Here is a 10241-nt window from a genome sequence, read left to right on the forward strand (position 1 = left end):
TGAAATTTACTTTTTAGTTAACTTGAGGAAAGTTTGATGATTTTTATGGGACGAAAAATAGAAAAGTATCTCAATTTTAAAGTTTGATGGCTTGACTTTTATGTGATAAAAATTGAAAATTAATTTTATGTGATAAACTTTAAAATTGGATAACTTTTATATAATAATTTAAAAAATTATGCAATAAACTCAAAATTAAATGACACCTAGTGAAATTTAGAAAACAAAATTTGGGAAGGAAGAATTCATATTTTACATCTTAAAGCTGCTACAATATTTGACACTGTTAAAACCTGGACAATGTAGTTTCTTTGGTATGTATACTACCGCTATTAATGTGTCTTTCATGTTATATTACATTTTTTATTTAATCTATTTCAAAATGAATGATACTTCGCTATTTTAAAACAAATATTTTAAAATTTCGATCCCTAATGACACGTTTTCATACCAAAATTTTTTTTTGACATATTTTGAAGTTACACTACTAAAAAATAGTGAAAATTGAGGGCCAAAATCAACGGTCAAGATCATTTCTTAAAAAGAATTAATGAACTATACATTGTCAATTTTGCTTTGTCACTATTGTGAAATTGACAAATAAGTTAAAATCGAAGGACAATAAATATTTGTTGGGTTTAGGATTTTTTTTTTCCCTTCCTACGTGATCAAATAAAAGTCTTATTAGGACCAGCCTACTTTAGCCCATAACCCTAATATTATGTGGCATACATAAGACTTATTTGATCTTATTTTCAGAAACACAAGAGAGAAAAATCAGGAGAGATTCGTTTTAGAGATTGAGAGAAAAATCTTGTTTTTGCTTCTGGAAATTTTCTGTTCAGGAAGTCTGCTTCAAACAGAGTTTTTCGCTTCGTTAACCATTAGATCGTACTCAAATTTGAACTGACAGTTCTCCGCATCTAGTTCTTGCAATTCGACGGTGGAGATCGGATTTAGAGGTCTGTAGCTTCTGATTTTGGGGAGTGAACAGTAGCTCATTTTTGGGCGAAATCTCTCCTTTAATTCTCTAGTTTTGGTGCAATCTTGTTTTGTTGTTGCTCGTCGTTTGGCGCTTGTTTTGTGGCCACTTTTGGACAACAATTTTGTAACTCTTGGTGTTTATAGTGGAGCTTTTGGTCTTGTGATTTTTTACTCTTCATATCGAAGGGTTTTTCACGTAAATCATTGTGTCTTGTGTGATTGGCTTATTCTTATCTTGTTTTTTTGTTTGGTTGATATACTTGTTGTCCATTCTTCGTATTGCTTGATTTGGTTTGTCTTCTCTTGGTTCAAATTGAAAGGGAAAGTTAGACTTGGGTATTGTTCTGCTGTTATCCTATCGGACATTCCTTTTAGTGCCTTGCCTTTCCCAGCAAAGTGGTATCAGCGCATAGGTTATTGTTCATTATTAATTTGAATGATAGAGGCAAATATGAGCAAGATGGTTTGTTTGAATGGTAATAACTATCATATTTGGAGAGGCAAGATGAAAGATCTTCTATTTGTCAAGAAAATGCATTTACATGTGTTTACCTCTAATAAACCCCCGTCCATGATGGATGAAGAGTGGAAATTTGAGCACTTGCATGTTTGTGGCTATATTAGACAATGGGTTGAAGATAATGTTCGAAATCACGTTGTGAATGAGACACATGCCAGAAGTTTGTGGGACAAGCTCAAGACGCTAAATGCTTCAAAGACTGGCAACAATAAGTTATTTCTATTGAAACAATTGATGAATATCAGGTATAAAGAGACACTCCTATTTCTGATCATATTAATGATTTTCAGGGTGTTCTTGATCAGCTTTCTGGAAAGAATGTAAAATTCGATGAAGAAATACAGGGACTATGATTGCTTAATCCTCTGTCAGACTCTTTTGAAAATCTTCGAGTTTCTTTGACTNGGCAAATATGAGCAAGATGGTTTGTTTGAATGGTAATAACTATCATATTTGGAGAGGCAAGATGAAAGATCTTCTATTTGTCAAGAAAATGCATTTACCTGTGTTTACCTCTAATAAACCCCCGTCCATGATGGATGAGGAGTGGAAATTTGAGCACTTGCATGTTTGTGGCTATATTAGACAATGAGTTGAAGATAATGTTCGAAATCACATTGTGAATGAGACACATGCCAGAAATTTGTGGGACAAGCTCGAGACGCTAAATGCTTCAAATACTGGCAACAATAAGTTGTTTCTATTGAAACAATTGATGAATATCAGGTATAAAGAGACACTCCTATTTCTGATCATATTAATGATTTTCAGGGTGTTCTTGATCAGCTTTCTGGAAAGAATGTAAAATTCGATGAAGAAATACAGGGACTATGATTGCTTAATCCTCTGTCAGACTCTTTTGAAAATCTTCGAGTTTCTTTGACTAATTCTGCTCCCAGTGGTGTTGTGACCATGGAATGTGCTAAGAGTGGTGTCTTGAATGAAGAGATGAGAAGAAGATCTCAAGGCTCAACTTCTTCTACTTCACACTCTGATGTTTTGGTTAATGAAGATAGGGGGAGAAACAAGTTCAGAGGTCAAAGTGACAGAGATAAAAGTAGAGGTAAGTCAAAGTCTAAATACAAGAATGTTACTTGTGACTATTGCCACAAGAATGGGCATATCAAAGAAATATTGTTTAAAGTACAAGAGAGATATGAGACAAAAAAAAGAAGAAGAGGGTGACAATGAAAATCGTGTTGTTGTTGTTGCTAATGATGATCTTCTTGTGTCTTGTGATGAAAATGTTGTCAATCTTGTTCGCGATGAGTCTAGCTGGTTTGTGAATTCTGGTGCTACTTCTCATGTCACGCCCAGGAAGGAATTATTTTCTTCTTATACTCCAGGTAATTTTGGGATGTTGAAAACGGATAATAATCATGAGATTGCAATTCTTGGTATTGGGACAGTTTGTTTGGAAAGTATTAATGGTTCCAAACTAGTTCTCAATAATGTCAAACATGCTCCAAATGTTCACTTGAATTTGATTTTATTGGGATACCTTGATGATGAGGATTATTTTAATACCCTTGGTGCTAGCCAGTGGAAGCTTACTAGAGGTTCAATAGTTGTAGCCCGTAGTGACAAGTTGTCTAACTTGTATGTTTTTCAGGACTCCATTTTTAGAGGCTCAGTGAATTTGGTGGAGAATAATACTTCAATATTGTTATGGCATTGAAGACTGAGTCATATGAGCGAGAAGGGAATGAACAATTTTGCTAAGAAGAATTTGTTTTCTAGAGTGAAACAAGCAAAGTTGAACAAGTGTGTTCATTGCTTAGCAATTAAACAGAAGAAAGTTTCTTTTTAGAGTCATCCGCCTTCAAGAAAGCTTGATTTGCTGGAGTTGGTACATTCTGATTTGTGTGGTCTTTGTAGGGTAAGGTCTTATGGTGGTGCACTTTATTTTGTGACTTTTATTGATGATTATTCTCGCAAACTCTGGGTATTCTCTTTGAAGTTCAAGGATCAGGTACTTGATGTGTTCAAGAGTTTGCAGGCCTTGGTTGAGAGACAAACAGGGAAGAAAGTGAAATACATTCGTTCTGATAATGGTGGTCAGTATATTGGCTCTTCTGATAGATATTGCAGAGAGCAGGATATTCGGCATCAGAAAACTCCTCCAAAGACTCCTTAGCTAAATGGTTTGGCGGAGAGGATGAATAGATCTCTTGTTGAGAGAGTTAGATGTATGCTTTCAGATGCTAAGTTGTCAGATTCCTTTTGGGCAGAAACAGTTAATACTGTTGCATATGTTATCAATTTATCTCCTACTGTTGCTTTGAATGGTGATGTCCCTTACAGAGTTTGGTCTGGTAAGAATGTTTTTTATGATCATCTTAAAGTTTTTGGGTGTAAAGCCTTTATGCATGTTCCTAAGGATGAAAGGTCAAAGTTAGATCTTAAAACTAGGTAATGTATCTTTGATGGTTATGGTCAAGATGATTTTCGCTATCGCTTCTTTAATCCAGTTCAGAAGAAACTTGTTAGAAGCCGTGATATTGGGTTCTTTAAAGACCAAACAATTGAAGATCTTGACAAAATTAAGAAAGTTGATTCTCATAGTAGTGACAGCCTAGTTGATGTTGATCCAGTGCCTTTGACTATTCCACCATGTGAAAATCTTCAAAATGATGAAAATCAAGTTGATATTGAAGATGGTGATCATATTCAGAATGACTAGTATGCCGGTGATGCTCCAGTGCAAGACGATGTGGTTGGTCATCAACCAACTATTATTGATGCTTCAGTGCAAGACGATGTTGTTGGTCAGCAACCAACTATTATTGATGCTCCAGAGAGTTCTCTCAGAAGATCTACTAGAGAGAAAATACCTTCATCTCGTTATTCTTCCAATGAGTATGTACTCTTGACTGATGAGGGAGAACCAGAGAGTCTTGATGAGTCCATGGAAAGTGAAGAAAAAGAAAGGTGGTTTGATGCTATGGAAGATTAAATGAAGTCTCTACATGATAATCATACCTTTGATTTGGTTATGTTATCTAAAGATCGAAAAGCTTTGAAAAACGGGTGGGTTTTTAGGGTAAAACATAAAGATGGTAACCCAGTTCCACGGTACAAGGCTAGATTAGTTTTGAAGGGTTTTAGCCAGAAAAAGGGAATTGATTTTGATGAGATGTTTTCTCCATTTATGAAGATGTCATCCATCTGTGTGGTTCTAGGTTTGGCTGCAAGTATGGATTTAGAGGTTGAACAGATGGATGTTAAAACTGCTTTTCTCCATGGTGACTTGGATGAAGAAATTTATATGGAGCAACCGGAAGGCTTTGAAGTCAAGGGAAAAGAGAATTATGTTTGCAAATTGAAGAAGAACTTGTATGATTTAAAACAAGCTCTTAGGCAATGGTACAAGAAGTTTGGTTCTTTTATGAGTCAGCAGGGCTTCGAGAAGACTTCTTCAGACCATTGTATTTTTATGCAAAAATTCTCTGATGGTGACTTTATTATCAGTTTGTTTTATGTTGATGACATGCTTGTTGTTGGTCATAATGCTTGCAGGATTAAAGAGTTGAAGCAAGAGTTGAATAAGTCTTTTACTATGAAAGACTTGGGACCAGCAAAGTAGATTCTTGGCAAGCAGATTGTCCGCGTGATAGAGATGTCAAGAAGTAGTAGTTGTCACAAGAGAAGTATATTCAGAAAGTACTTCGTAGATTTAACATGGACAAAGCTAAGGTTGTCAATACACCTTTAGCTATGCACTTCAAACTGAGTACTAGACATTGTCCTTCCAGTGATGGTGAGAAGGAAGATAAGAAGAAAGTTCCTTATGCTTCAGTTGTTGGTAGTTTGATGTATGCAATGGTGTGTACAAGACCAGATATTGCTCATGTTGTTAGTATTGTTAGTCGTTTTCTTTCTAATTCGGGAAGACAACATTGGAATGTTGTAAAGTGGATTATGAGATATCTTTGTGCCACAATTCTTATTGTGAGGGTCAAAAACTACCTCAAATTGACAAAATAACTCCCATAAATTGAGCATTTTTTTGTAGTGACATTTCATGGTCGGTCTAAACACATTGATGTGAGGTATCATTGGATTCGAGATGTGTTGGATTCTAAGTTGCTTGAACTTGAAAAGATCCATACCAATGATAATGGTTCCGACATGATGACTAAGATTTGCCAAGAGGGAAGTTTGAGGATTGTTGCATGATCGCCAGGATGACGGTCTCCTCCACATAGTTGTGAGGGGGAGAATTGTTGGGTTTAAGATCGTTTTTTCCCTTCCTATGTGAATAAATAAAAGTCTTATTAGGATCAGCCCACTTTAGCCCATAACCCCAATATTGTGTGGCATATATAAGGCTTATTTGGTCTTATTTTCATAAACACAAGAGAGAAAAATCAAGAGAGATTCGTTTTAGAGATTGAGAGAAAAATCCTGTTTTTGCTTCTAGAAATTTTCTGTTCAGGCAGTCTCCTTCAGACAGAGTTTTCCACTTCGTTAACCGTTGGATTGTACTCAAATTTGAACTGGGAGTTCTCCGTATCTGGTTCTTGCAACTAACCAATGGAGATCAGATTTGGAGGTCTGTAGCTTCTGATTTGGGGAGTAAACAGTAGCTCATTTTTGGATGAAATCTCTTTTTTAATTCTCTAGTTTTGGTGCAATCTTGTTTTGTTGTTTCTCGCTGTTTGGCGCTTGTTTTGTGGTCAATTTTGGACAACAATTTTATAACTCTTGGTGTTTATAGTGGAGCTTTTGGTCCTGTGGTATTTTACTCTTCACATCGAAGGGTTTTTCATGTAAATCGTTGTGTCTTGTGTGATTGGCTTATTCTTATCTTGTTGTTTTTGTTTGGTTGATATACTTGTTGTCCATTCTTCGTATTGCTAGATTTGGTTTGTCTTCTCTTGGTTCAAATTGAAAGGGAAAGTTAGACTTGGATATTATTCCGTTGTTATCCTGTCGGGCCCTTGCCTTTTCCAACAATTTTATCTCTTTTTAAAAATCATCAGAGAGAGTTGGTTTTCAGAAATATATATTTAAAATGTAGCTATTTGGAATCAAAACTATGTATTTTTTTTATGATTTGGACAATTGTACAACTCGACTACATATATTATTTGATGTAATATTTCCATTGTTTTCATTTATACTCTTCAACTGCAATTATGCACTTAAAAACTTTGACCATGTCCCATGTTCCATGTCCGTCAGTTTTAGTAAAACAAATAATAAATCGAGGGATTGAGTTGGTTTTTAAAAAAAAAACAAAAATAATTTATGCACAAAAAAATTGATGGATATCTATCGGTTTTCATTTAATTTTTTTAGAAAAAAAAAATTGAATTGACGGACAAGATAAATTTTCCCTCAATTTTTTGGGCTGACCCTGTCCGTCGATTTTTGTAAAGTAGTGTTACAAATTCTTCCAATCGCCCCCCTCCCCCGGGAGAAAAAGGGAAAGGAGGAAGGAAAAATGCCTAAAATTTGTATGTGGGACATTGTATTCCTGTTGATTGGGACTTCTATTTCAGCCCTGTCTATTCCTTTTATCAAGTAAAAAATTTAAGTATATATTGCAAAGACAGACCTCATCTAAATTCTAATATTATGTAATGTGTAGCTACTATTACACAAAATTATATATACGATCGATCACGTGTACTTGCGTGTGCATTTGGACCCAATACTCCAATAGTAGTTGTAGCTAATTAATGAGTGCATTTTCCAGGTGCTAAAAACATAACATACCTACTATTTTTCATAGTGGAAGAGTGATGAGCTTAGTAATGTACAACATGTGCCATAGTGACTAGTTAAGTGGTCCTCTATTTCACGAGACAACTTTAAAGGTCCCACTTTCAACTAATCTTCTTTAAGTTATCTCATCGTTTGGTGTGAGGGATAAAAATACATAGTTTTAGGCTAAAATTTTGTTGTCTTGTTTGATTGTAAAGTTTGGAATACTTTATCCTACCATTTATATCATAGTGATAGAATAAGTTATCTCATATACGTTGTGGGATAAGTTATCCCAGGCATTGGTGTAGCTATGTTATTGGACACTCTTTGTCAGAAAATAATACCGTATATATAAGTAAAATAATACACGAAGTGATTAAATAACATATTCTGGACACCCTTGACAGAACAAAGTGTTGTAGCCCAATGATTTTAGACGCCTTGAAAGAGTCGGGTGCTCACGTGTTCGAATTTCACTAGTAGTACTTTTTTGGACACCCAGTGTGTAAATAACTTTTTCCCAACCAAACGAACTCTTTGCCTTACACCTACACCAAACAAAACCTTCTGGACATCAGTCCACAGTTTTGTTTTTTTTTGGTTATAAATGTGACCTTAGCTTGAGCAAATATTATACATCATATTTCAATTCGAAAGAAAGTTAAACTTTCCCTTCCCTTCTTCTTTCAAAGCAATTTGCTAGGTGAGTGTTGATCGAGATGGAGAAGCAGGGCACGTGCATTACTAACTCATACGCAAGATTTGTCGGTGTTTCGAAAATTCTGCGATCATAGTACTGTATTTTACAGCATATACCGGTTGTACTTTACATGTATGTGGTAAAATGATGAGTTAGTTATTCATGTGCCTGTTTTCCCCATCATGACCACTCAACCTTATTATCAGTACCATATTCACAGTGTCAATCCAATTCTTGATTGAAAGGTAAGTGATTTTGAAAAATATTTCTGATTTTAGGTAAGTGATAGATCCGAATACTTCTTATATGATTTTGGATAATCCTTTGCCTACCTTCATTATTCTTGGTTTACTCAATATTGGGCCTAGCTAGGACTAGAGCTAAAGTTCTAGTTATGAATTCGGCAAAATTCATAATGATAGATTTGGCTAAAAGTCGAAACCTTGTATTAACGTTATAAAAATCCACTTAATATACATAAAAAAATATATTCAACACCTAGTAATCTGTCTTTTTTAGAATTCAGAATCAATAAATTTAGATTTTTGCTCGGTCTCACTTGATCTCCATATTATATTATGCACGCTTCAGATGTTATGTCCTAGGAATGCCAAGAATGTCTTAAGTATTTCACATAGGTTGAGGGAAAGTATGGTTGTATCTTTATGATGTTTAGATGACTTTCATTTCGTGATAATTTTTGATATTGAGTTAGGTCTGAGAAGTTCATTTTAAAAGGTGATGTTGATGTTTGTTATATTCTCGTGTTCATGAGATAAAAAGTTCAATCGTCTTAATGATTATGATTATGATACTCGTGAAGAATATGAGTCGTTGGTGATGGAAAGATACAATAGTACTATAAAATGTCAAAGAAAAGATAAACATTAAATTGATCAAGTGGTCTAAATTATAATCAATTTGTTGAAAAATAATCCATGGTTGAAAGGTATATATATATATATGCAAAAAAGACTAGAATAGATAATCATGGTTCCACAATATGTGATATTTTAAGAAACTATTGCCTTAGATTTGCTTCAACTTGACCTCTCCTAGTTACTTTAGGATGTGGACTGAGATGTAACATATTAGGACCACCAGAGATAATTGGAAATATTTCAGTAGGAGCTACACAATCTGCAACATTTTGATTGATGAAATGGAACATAAATGCATACAACAACCAAACAATAATGAACTATACCTCAATATGATACTTTTTTATTTTCTCAGATCTAAACTATGTAAACTTTGATCTATAATATATATGTAATTTCATTATATATATTGACATAATATATTAAGTTGAGTTAGTTTAATTTAGCTTCAAATTTACTTTAGAAAAGCGAAAAGTGTCACATCAAGTTAGTCTAATTTAAATTCAAATTTATTATGGAGAAGCGAAAAGTGTCGCGCCAATTAAAAAGAAAGAAATATAAGCTTATAAATAGCCAAGAGTTGGGAGAAAAGAATAACAATTTAATTATGTTTTGAGTGGATGGAGAGCACCTTAGTAGTATAACAATACAAAAATGAGCTAATTGGTAGAAGCCAGAAAGGCTTAGTGCAAAATGTATTGGACCGGCCGATGACTAGAATGTGCTTGGTGGAATCATTTCCCACTAAATAGAGAGCGCGCGCACAAGAGTAAAAGTTTGTGGTTAAGAGTTTGTACGGGTTAAATTCACGGCCGGCTCTTGCCTATAAAATTTTAGGCATGGGCCTTTTGGGGTCCTCAAATTTTTATAAATAAAAAATTATGTATCTTAACCCCATTCAAATAGAAGAAATTAAGGAAACATTATTTTGAATTCTTACATTTTCTTCGTTAACACTCACATTATTTATCCTTTGTAACTCTTTTTGCACTCTATTTCTTCAAATTTTGATAGTTAGAGTAATACACTCTCAAAAATATGAATCAATAGTCGCAAAGTGTTGAACAAAGTGCATTACAAATTCTTTTTTTTAAATTTATTTCTTAATTTTCATATTAAAGTAGGTATATATACCAAGTTATCAACTTTTTGAATCAAATTCTATGATTCTAACTCTTATCTTTAAAGTTTATCAACTTATTACTTATAAAATTGTGTTAATAATTCATATAATAATTGTCTCAATAAAAGGATGTTTTTCAATGTTGAATTGATAAAATCTTACTTAAAACTAATAATTAAAAAAAAAGTGTTTGAAAAATCATTTATATAAAAGATATTAAGTAGTAATTTACGTCTAGAAATTTAGAAAAATAAATAGATATAGATAAAATTTATATAGATTTTAGGCCTCTAATAAAAATTTCGCTTTAGGCCACAA

This window comes from Solanum stenotomum, chromosome 7, assembly GCF_019186545.1.
Source record: "Solanum stenotomum isolate F172 chromosome 7, ASM1918654v1, whole genome shotgun sequence".
Taxonomy (NCBI): Eukaryota; Viridiplantae; Streptophyta; class Magnoliopsida; order Solanales; family Solanaceae; genus Solanum; species Solanum stenotomum.